The sequence below is a fragment of the Phyllostomus discolor genome, chromosome 8 (genome assembly GCF_004126475.2).
Source record: "Phyllostomus discolor isolate MPI-MPIP mPhyDis1 chromosome 8, mPhyDis1.pri.v3, whole genome shotgun sequence".
NCBI classification, from domain to species: domain Eukaryota; kingdom Metazoa; phylum Chordata; class Mammalia; order Chiroptera; family Phyllostomidae; genus Phyllostomus; species Phyllostomus discolor.
This window is the reverse complement of record NC_040910.2, coordinates 85,028,000-85,037,425: the sequence shown is the minus strand read 5'-3', so window position 1 is coordinate 85,037,425 and position 9,426 is coordinate 85,028,000. Positions and strand designations below refer to the sequence as shown.

General features: G+C 45.3%; 1 pseudogene; it reads left to right on the top strand.

Annotated features, from left to right (window-relative positions):
• Positions 1 to 7,557: 7,557 nt before the first annotated feature.
• Positions 7,558 to 9,224, top strand: LOC114502843 (annotated as a pseudogene).
• Positions 9,225 to 9,426: the final 202 nt, after the last annotated feature.

Genomic DNA, 9,426 nt, shown 5'->3' with positions numbered 1-9,426 from the left:
AAAATAGAACATTTGCCAAAGCGTTCACAGATGCATTGGAGGCGAGCACGGGCTTCCTTGGACACCGCCCCGTCTAGACGTGAAATCCCAGAGCTGCGCCTCTCGCTTTTCATCCCTGCCTTCGGAGCGCATAAATCACTTACGCCCGTGGAGGCAGCTCTCGCCTTGGGAGCGGAGGGGCCTTGGCCCACTGACTTGTGTGGCTCCAGCCCCTCAGCTCCAACAGGAGTGGATGGAGCCTTTTCCTTCCTCCACCCCCTGTGCCAAGCTGGCTTCTTTTCACTCCGTGGGAGGCCGGCAGGCCTGCCGAGGGCCCTGCCACATTTGGCGTGGTGAGGTGCCGAACAGCACACATACGGGGCTTTGCAGGCATGATATGAATAAAATATTGCCATTCCTATATAATAGTAATATGTATGATTACATAGGACTTCATTTTTTAAAGAATATATCATGTAACCCCATCACACCCCAATTTTTTAAATATGGTCCTAATGAGAGGATGGAGATGAGATTCTTTTGCAGGGAGTTGTACAATGATGTATGTTTATTATAAGACCTGATATGATGGGGCAGGGCAGCTGTGTGTCTGTGACCCAGGCCCCTACCCGCGTGCAGCGATATAAAAGACGGATAAAAAGTAGATGCTGGCTTGCTTTGTTCAAGAAGATCCATTTATCTTGTTGTGTGTATTTGTATATGTTTGGAGGGAAGAAAGAGAGGACTCACAATTGTTGCATGTAGCACTGATACATGCCCTTCATAATCAGTTGTTAATGTTGAACTTGGCTCATCATCTAGCTTTTAACAAACGTTTCTGATTATCGTCACCAAACAGTCCCTTTACAGAGCTGTTCTCTAGGAACAGACTCAGTACCCATGCAGTGAAGAGGGTAGAAATTGGCAAGGAGGGTCCAGAGCTTGGCATGGACACTGGAAGCTCACCCAGTTATAAGGAAGCAAGAAATCGGTGTCCGTCACTGGCCCCAAGAAGGATGAGATACACAAGGGCGAGAAATGTGTGATGTTGGTGTACTTCACACATCACCAAGCTCACATCCGGTTTCCCATCATCCAGATCTGGTTCTCTCTGGATGACATAGATAACCTCACATATTTCTTATTTGATCCTCATATCCCATTAGATGGTCAGGGCAGCTATAATTATCCCCATTTTACACCAAGGAAACTGATCTACAGCCCAAGGTCACATAGCGTGCAGGTGGTGAAGCTGGGATGTGAACCTAAGTCTCTGCACATTTAGGAGGCCAGCATCATTCTCAATAATAAGGTTTTGGAACCTTCTAGTTGATACTGCCAAGCCGTCCAAAAGAGCCACATAGGATTTGTCATGATTGTCGTGAGCATCCTCAATACAACCCCTGGAGGCTCTGCCTCTTGAAATGGGTCCATGCTATAGTCTTTCCTCTAAGTCAGGGTGCACCTCCAGCTTGGGGAAGTAGGTTGCCCTAGCTGAGTCTATACTTGTCAGCAGCAAGGAACGAGGTGAAAATCACAAGAGCTGCTGCTAAAACTCAGCTCTTATTAAGTTCAGGTTCATATGCAATAGGACATCAGCGTTATATTAATGTCTTATCCTCTATAATATCACACACAGTTAACATACAATAATAAATGGGGGGGTTAACAAACCTGAGTCCCTGAGTCTTAGTCCCAGGTCCAGCAGACAGCATCAGCAAGCGGGTGTCTTGGCCCCACTGGAGTGGTGCCTCAGGCAGCATGGAAGTTCCTGAGCTCAGTCGGGCTGAGCCTCCGGGGCCAGGTGGCCCAGAGTAGGGTGGGGCAGCATCTCACGGTGGGAGATTTGCTGTCTCAGTGGTGGCTCTGAAGTCCACCTCAATTACACCCAAATTCTTGGCACCTGATTGAGCTGTGGCTCTCGGCCAAGAGCCCCCAGTGCTCTATCAGTAAGTGTGCCCTCTCTGCAGAAACAGCCGTGTGCCAGTATCCTGGCTGTGCTGCCTGGCAGGCATTTGGCAGGGTGCCTGGAGTGACTCAGGCAGTTTCCTTCTTGAACCAAAGTGTCATGGCTGACCGGCTGGTTGACATGAGTGATGCCATTTTGTTTCATAAACTTTACTCCATCATGACCAAATCAGTGGTACTGCTCTCCACAGAACTGAAATCCTTCCTTTTGATCCAAGCATGAATTTCTCAAGAGACCTTCTGAAATGTCACATGAAATGGTGTGGAATGATCACACTGGGGATCTTTTGTGGGATAAGTCCTTTACTTTCACGAGAAGAACTGGAATCCCAATGAAGTTTATGAACAACTGTCTGATAAAATGAGGGAGGCTGTGCCTGAAACTGATCGTCCAAGTTTTTCCATCCAAGAGTCCCTGAAGAGGACTTGTGTGGCCAGGAAAAAACAGTACGGCTCTTGTGTTTGCATTCTATCTGCTTTGCAACAAGCCCGGACACACCTCAGGAAACTCAGAATCTGCACCAAAGCCCCCTTCCCTCCCAAGCAACCCTTCCTTGAGTGAAAGAACACATCCTCGAACAGACGAGAAAGAAAACGGTGGCTTTCATCCCTGACCTTTTAAGCAGTCTGCAGCGAGATGTTTTTCCCACTCAAATACTGAGCTCTTGGATCAAGTGGGGATTGGACTGCACACGGATCACAGGGCTTGGGAGAGCCTGGGCAGGGGTAGAAGAAGGTGAACTGAGGCAGTGGCAAAGAGACTGCTCACTGACAGGATGTGGCCAGATGTTTATCTTTCAAGCCACCAAGGGCACAAACTGGCCGGGTCTGGCAGGGGCTGGCACATCACATTTCCCGCCTCGCGCCTCTGCCAAACCACCTTAATCCTGACATGGAGAACATTTTCTGCCTTAGCACAGGGCCTCTCTGGAGACCCGTGGCTGAGTAGGAATGCTTCCTCTCCTAGGTCGGGCCGTCCAGACGCGGCCCATCAGGGCCCTGGTCTGTCTGTCAGACTCTTTTCCACCCTCAGCTACCAGAATTCAGAGTCACGAATGAAAACACCCCAGTAGCTCTCTGGTTTTTCTGTGACCCTGCAGTCCAGGAAAAAGGATGTCTACCGCGAAATTACTCTGTGTTTGGGATGCAATGCGATCTAGTGAGAAGCCTGCAGGGGCTGGACATGGGGGGCCTTTTGTTGTTGTCGTTCAAAGTCAGACTCTCTCGCAGGTCCCGTGACCTTGGGCACATGCTATAAACTAGTGGTTCATGAGGATGGAGCGTCACTGACCACCCTTGTGAAAGCTTCACATCTAGTGAGAAAATCGAGAAGCTGAGGCCATGAGTGAACAAAAAAAAAGAAAAAAAAAGAAACGCCAAATATACGGCTTAGCCCTCACAAACAGGCCTCAGGCTCTAGGGTGTATTTTGTGTTGAGCTCACCCCTGGCTCCATCTGATCTTCCCCAGCTTCATATTCCCTTTGCTCCCATTTTCAATACGATTCTTTTGCTTTCATTTACTTCGCTACATTACGTATACATTTAAAGCCACCTTAAATCATTTTTAAAACATGCCATAAGGGAGGGAGAAAGGAAAGGAGGAGGGGAAGAAAACTGGATGGCGTTCAGCAACACCCATCATGTCATCGCTGGGCGCAGTGAAATCCCAGTCAACGCTTCCTCCGCCAAACGCATGTCACCCCACCTACAGTTCTGCTTCGCCCCACATGCTGCTCGCACGTGGAGGCTAGCACAGCCCTCAGCACCATGGCCTCTGGATTTCCTCTGACCTTCAGCTCTACTTAGAGTCTCCATCCCTCCTTCCCACAATCTAGAGTTCAACTCCTGAGATTTTTCCGTCTCTGAAATGGTAAATTCAGACACATCGCTTATATCACTTAATCTTTATGCCGCCGGTAACAAAAGCTCATTTGAACTGTAAAGAGGATTTACTGGTTTACATGATGGAAAAGCCCCATTATAGGACAGACTTCAGGGTTAGATTGTTTCTGTGACTTGATAGGGTCTTTTTGGACCCAGTTAGCCACCCCTGCCTTCCTCAGCGGCAAATGCAGAGTGACAATTTATGTACATGTCTGGGCTCTCCTGTGTGTGCCACACTATCAAGGAGGGGAGAGCAAGTCCCTTCCTTTAAACTTCCAGGAAGTGTCTTCTTTACTCTCACAATGCACACTGGGTCCCTGCTGAGCCCGGAACTAGGGACATTGGCTTATGACTCGATTACTAGGTGCTGATTAGCAGAGGTGTAAGGCACACATTTAAACCCCTGGGGCCAGAAAAAGAATTAGCTCTAGCTGTCTTGTACATGCTGCCTGAGGGAGGTGTAGATACCAAAATGAAAGCTGGGGTACTTAAAAAGGTGAGGGGCATACATGTCAGGCAAGGGACAACTGTGTTGTACATTACTTTGTAAACATAATTGCCCATTCTCCTGTCTCTCTATTAATGTATTCTAATACATTAGTTCTTCATCTACATCAGGCTCTCTAGTCTTAAGGTGTGCAAGATGGTAGCCACTAGCCATGTGCACCTATTTAGATTTAAATTAGTTTAAAATAAATAGAATTAAAAACTCAGTTTCTCATTCTTACTAGGCATATTTCGAATGCTCAGCAGTCACCTGTGTCTAGTGACATCATATTGGACAAAGCAGGTCAAAGGAGGGAGCCCCACAGGGCAGTCTGGGCCATAGGTGGCAAAAACAAGGCCTGCAGTCGACTCCGGCCCTCCACCTTGTTTTACCCAGCCTGGCACCTTGTTTCTACCCTTGTTTCCACCCAGCTCTCGCTTCATTGTTAAGGAGTAGTTACATTTATACAGCCCTAAAATTACATTAGGTCCTTTGAAGGCAACCGCAGGCTGACGTGGCCCCCAGTGAAAATGAGTTTGACATTCCTACTCTAGGCAGGAGTGGAGGGGATGAGGGAGCTCACATCTTTCTCACAAATTTCTTTTGTTTTCAGCATCCTTACTCTGTGTCACTCAATATCACATTTTTCTCTTTGAACATATGATGTTAATGAGATGAACATAGAAAGATCTTTAAAAAGGCAAATTAAGCTTAGTGTAGAAATTGGGAATCTCAACTGCAAGATTTCTCTTGTGAACAAAAACGAAAGTCACAACACAGCGGAATGTTTGAAATTTGGATTTTTACTAGTGTAACTATCTTGGTACTTGTCAATGAGGAAATAGCTACATTTGAATACATTTAATACATTCTCTTTTATAAGAGAATACCAGTGACACCACTTTCACAGATTTTTTTTATCAACTACTTTAAAAATTGAAAGAAAAAAGTAAGATACTGTATTTCTCTAGACTTCTCTCCATCCTCATCATATCTAAGTGCCTGTGGAATAATGGTGTCTATCAACATAGAGAGATGTAATCAAACAAAAGTGGGGTTCAAACAGGGACCGGAGTTACTGATTTAATGGCCTATTGACATGCAAGAATTACATTGTATTTCTAAAGAGTTGTTTTGAACTTTGAGGAAAACATTTCATGTTAGCTTTTATGTCAGTTACAAGGACTTACCTGTCTTGAGGCAGAGCATGTAATTTATCAAGACATGTGGAAAGTACCACAAAAGTTAACCTTCAATGTACGGCTGTAATGTACGCAGCTGACCTGGCCTCTCCCAGCCTCCAGAAAGAAAGAAGACTGTACTTGCAAATGTTTTCATGTACAATATTTACATTTAGATCAGAAAGAAACAAATGGGTGACTTGGACCCAAATGTCTACAATATGTGGGCAGATGTCAGCTTATGGGGTCACTTGAATGGCATTTTATGGCCAAGGACACACGATTCAGCCTGTTTCAGTCCGTTTGAGCAGCATGTCATTTCCATCACTCTTTGCTCTTGGGCATATGGTGGGATGTCATTAACCCGGGAGACCGACAGAACCATGAAAGTGGAACCATATGTGTTGTAGCAAGAAAAAATTTATTTTCCTCACTATCCCATTGCAAGTAGAAATGCATAATCTCTGCCAATGGTGCCTTTATAGATGAAATGTTGTGTTAACATGTGGCTACGTGTCCTCTAATTACTGCAGCATTGGAGGACTCAGACTTAGCTCTGGGTGGGTCAGGGATGGACCTCCTGAGTTTGAACCGGGGAACCCAGAGGTGAAATATTAGGGCAGATGGACCAAAGAGCCCAGGTGCCTCTTTCATCAGCATGTTTAACTAATGCTCAGCAATGAAGGAAAAGCTCTTGGTCTGTCATTACAGGGGTCATATCTGCCAGGACCTCAGATACTTGACACCATCTGGAGCCACTCCTAGCTACTATGAAGCGGGGCTGCCTAATGAGTGGACCGTGAATATGCTGGTGAATGTTGCAAGTTACTCTTTTGACATTTAACTTCATACAGGCTTCCATTTCCAAATGAATCTATGAAGTTATCACGGTATGACAAATTCTTCTGCTGTTACTCTCGACTCTGCTTGTCCTAACCTCAATAGACTGCTTTCTCTAATGAAAGGTATGTTTTATCAAGAATGCCTTAAATGTTTGTTTCCTTATAAAATGCATGGTACTCTGTAAGCTTTGGGAATGACAACTTATATTCGTGAAGTCATCAGGGCCTCTCTAGAAAGGTGAACATGTATCTTGAGGCAGTCAAACTTCTCTAGCTTGTCATGTGTTATTTCAGTGCTTGGTGACCAAGTCAGATTCATGTTACATAAATACAGGGATGGCTGATTGTTCCAAGTGATTTGAACGGTGTCTTTTAAGTGAAGGTGAAGTAGTTTAAACACATCTGTATTGATTCCTTGTCTAGATTTTTTCCGCAGGTTTTCCTAATCTGTTCATGACAGTAAATGCCTTTTTTCTGGACAGAAGCTACAGGGGATGCAAAGGCTGAATTCAGAATGAGTTTGGAAGTAATTATTAGGGATCTTTCTGCAAATACCATTTTTTTTTGTTCTCAGTTATTTCATGTTCCAAACACTGTATTCACGGACTTGCCCTCCATAAAAAGACTATTTACTATATGGTTTGCAAACTTATGAAATGCATCCCAGTGCAACTTTATATGATATGGGTTTATGTTTCATCTTTTTTGCCATAAAATGGTACAGTGCCTTATAAATAAGGCAACAGAGCCTTTATACACACTATATTTTACTAACACTGGTTTTACCTTCTTTTGAAAATAATTCCTGTGTATAATCCTAAACCACTTTGGTTAAATTTCAAATAATCATGGTAATTCCATTTCCACTCATTTAAAAGCACTAAGGCTAGACACAAAGGAAAACGTATTATATGATTCCAGTTACATAAAATGCCCCCGAAGCAAATACTTAGAGACAGAAGTAGATTTGTAGTTGCCTAGGGCTAGGGCAGAGATAGAGAGGGACTCTAAACCAGCACAAGATTTCTTTAGGGGTATAAAAGTGTTCTAAAATTAGATGGTGGTGATGGTTATATAACTCAGTGAACATACTAAAATTTATTGAACTGTACACATAAAACAGGTGAATTCAGAGGATTTAAGTTATATCTCAATAATGCCATATGGTTTCACTCATAGATGAAACCTAAATAAACAAAATAAATAAACAGGCAGGTTCTCTTATGTCAACCGCCTAAGAGTTGCGCTGTAAGAAGCAACAACTTCTCTTCTTCCTCTCCACCATCCACTCAGCAGCCGCAAAGCAGCAACCATGCATGAGTGCACCTCCACCCACATTGGCCAGACTGGTGTCCAGATCAGCAATGCCTGCTGGGAGCTCTACTGCCTGGAACATGGCATCCAACCTGATGGCCAGATGCCAAGTGACAAGACCATTGCGGGGGGAGGTGACTCCTTCAACACCCTCTTCAGTGAGACAGGCGCTGGCAAGCATGTGCCCAGGGCAGTGTTTGTAGACCTGGAACCCACAGTCATTGATGAAGTTCGCACTGCTACCTACCACCAGCTCTTCCACCCTGAGCAGCTGATCATAAGCAAGGAAGATGTTGCCAATAACTATGTCCGTGGATGCTACACCATTGGCAAGGAGAACATTGACCTCGTCCTGCACTAAATTCGGAAACTGGCTGACCAGTACACAGGTCTTCACGGCTTCTTGGTTTCCCACAGCTTTGGTGGGGAAACTGGTTCTGGGTTCACCTCTCTGCTGATGGAGCATCTCTCTGTCGATTATGGCAAGAAGTCCAAGCTGGAGTCCTCCATTTACTCACCCCCCCAGGTTTCCACAGCTGTAGTGGGGCCCTATGACTCCATCTTCACCACCCACACCACCCTGGAGCACTCTGATTGTGCCTTCATGGTTGACAACGAGGCCATCTACGACATCTGTTGTAGAAACCTCGATATCAAGCACCCAACCTATACTAACCTGAATAGGTTGATAGGTCAGATTGTGTCTTGCATCATGGCTTCCCTCAGGTTTGATGGAGCCCTGAATGTCGATCTGGCCAAATTTCTGACCAACCTGGTGCCTTATTCCCACATCCACTTCCCTCTGGCCACATATGCCCCTGTCATCTCTGCTGAGAAAGCCTACCATGAACAGCTTTCTGTAGCAGAGATCACCAATGTGTGCTTTGAGCCAGCCAGCCAGATGGTGAAATGTGACCCTCACCATGGTAAATACATGGCTTGCTGCCTGTTGTACCATGGTGACATGGTTCCCAAAGATGTCAATGCTGCCACTACCAACATCAAGACCAAGTGTACCATCCAGTTTGTGGACTGGTGCCCCACTGGCTTCAAAATTGGCATGGATTACCAGTCTCCCACTGTGGCGCCTGGTGGAGACCTGGCCAAAAGCACAGCGAGCTGTGTGTGTGCTGAGCAACACCACAGCCAATGCTGAGGCCTGCGTTCACCTGGACCGCACAGTTGACCTGATGTACGCCGAGCGTGCCTTTGTCCACTGGTACGTGGGTGAGGGCACAGAGGAAGGAGAGTTTTCTGAGGCCCGTGAGGACATGGCTGCCCTAGAGAAGGATCGTGAAGAGGTTGGTGTGGATTCTGTTGAAGGAGAGGGTGAGGAAGAAGGAGAGAAATACTAAAGTTAAAATGTCACAGTGGTGTTGCTTTTACAGGGAAGCTTATTCTGTTCTAAACATTGAAAAGTTGTGGTCTGATCAGTTAATTTGTATGTAGCAGTGTATACTCATATACAGTTACTGGCCTGTGTCTTAAAACATGACACTTTGTTACAGACCCAACCAGTTCATTTCTGTGATGGGTTTGAATAAAGTATCCCCTGTCTCAAATGAAAATAAAAAAAATAAACAAACAAACAAAACTGAAACAAACTCATAGATACAGAGAACAAATTGATGGTTGCCAGATCGGAGGGGCATTGTGGGGCTGGGTGGAAGAGGTGAAGGGACTAAGATGTTCAAATAGGTGGTTACAGAACAGTCACAGAATGTAAAGTGCAGCGTAAGGCATGGAGTCGATAATACTGTAGTGACTCCG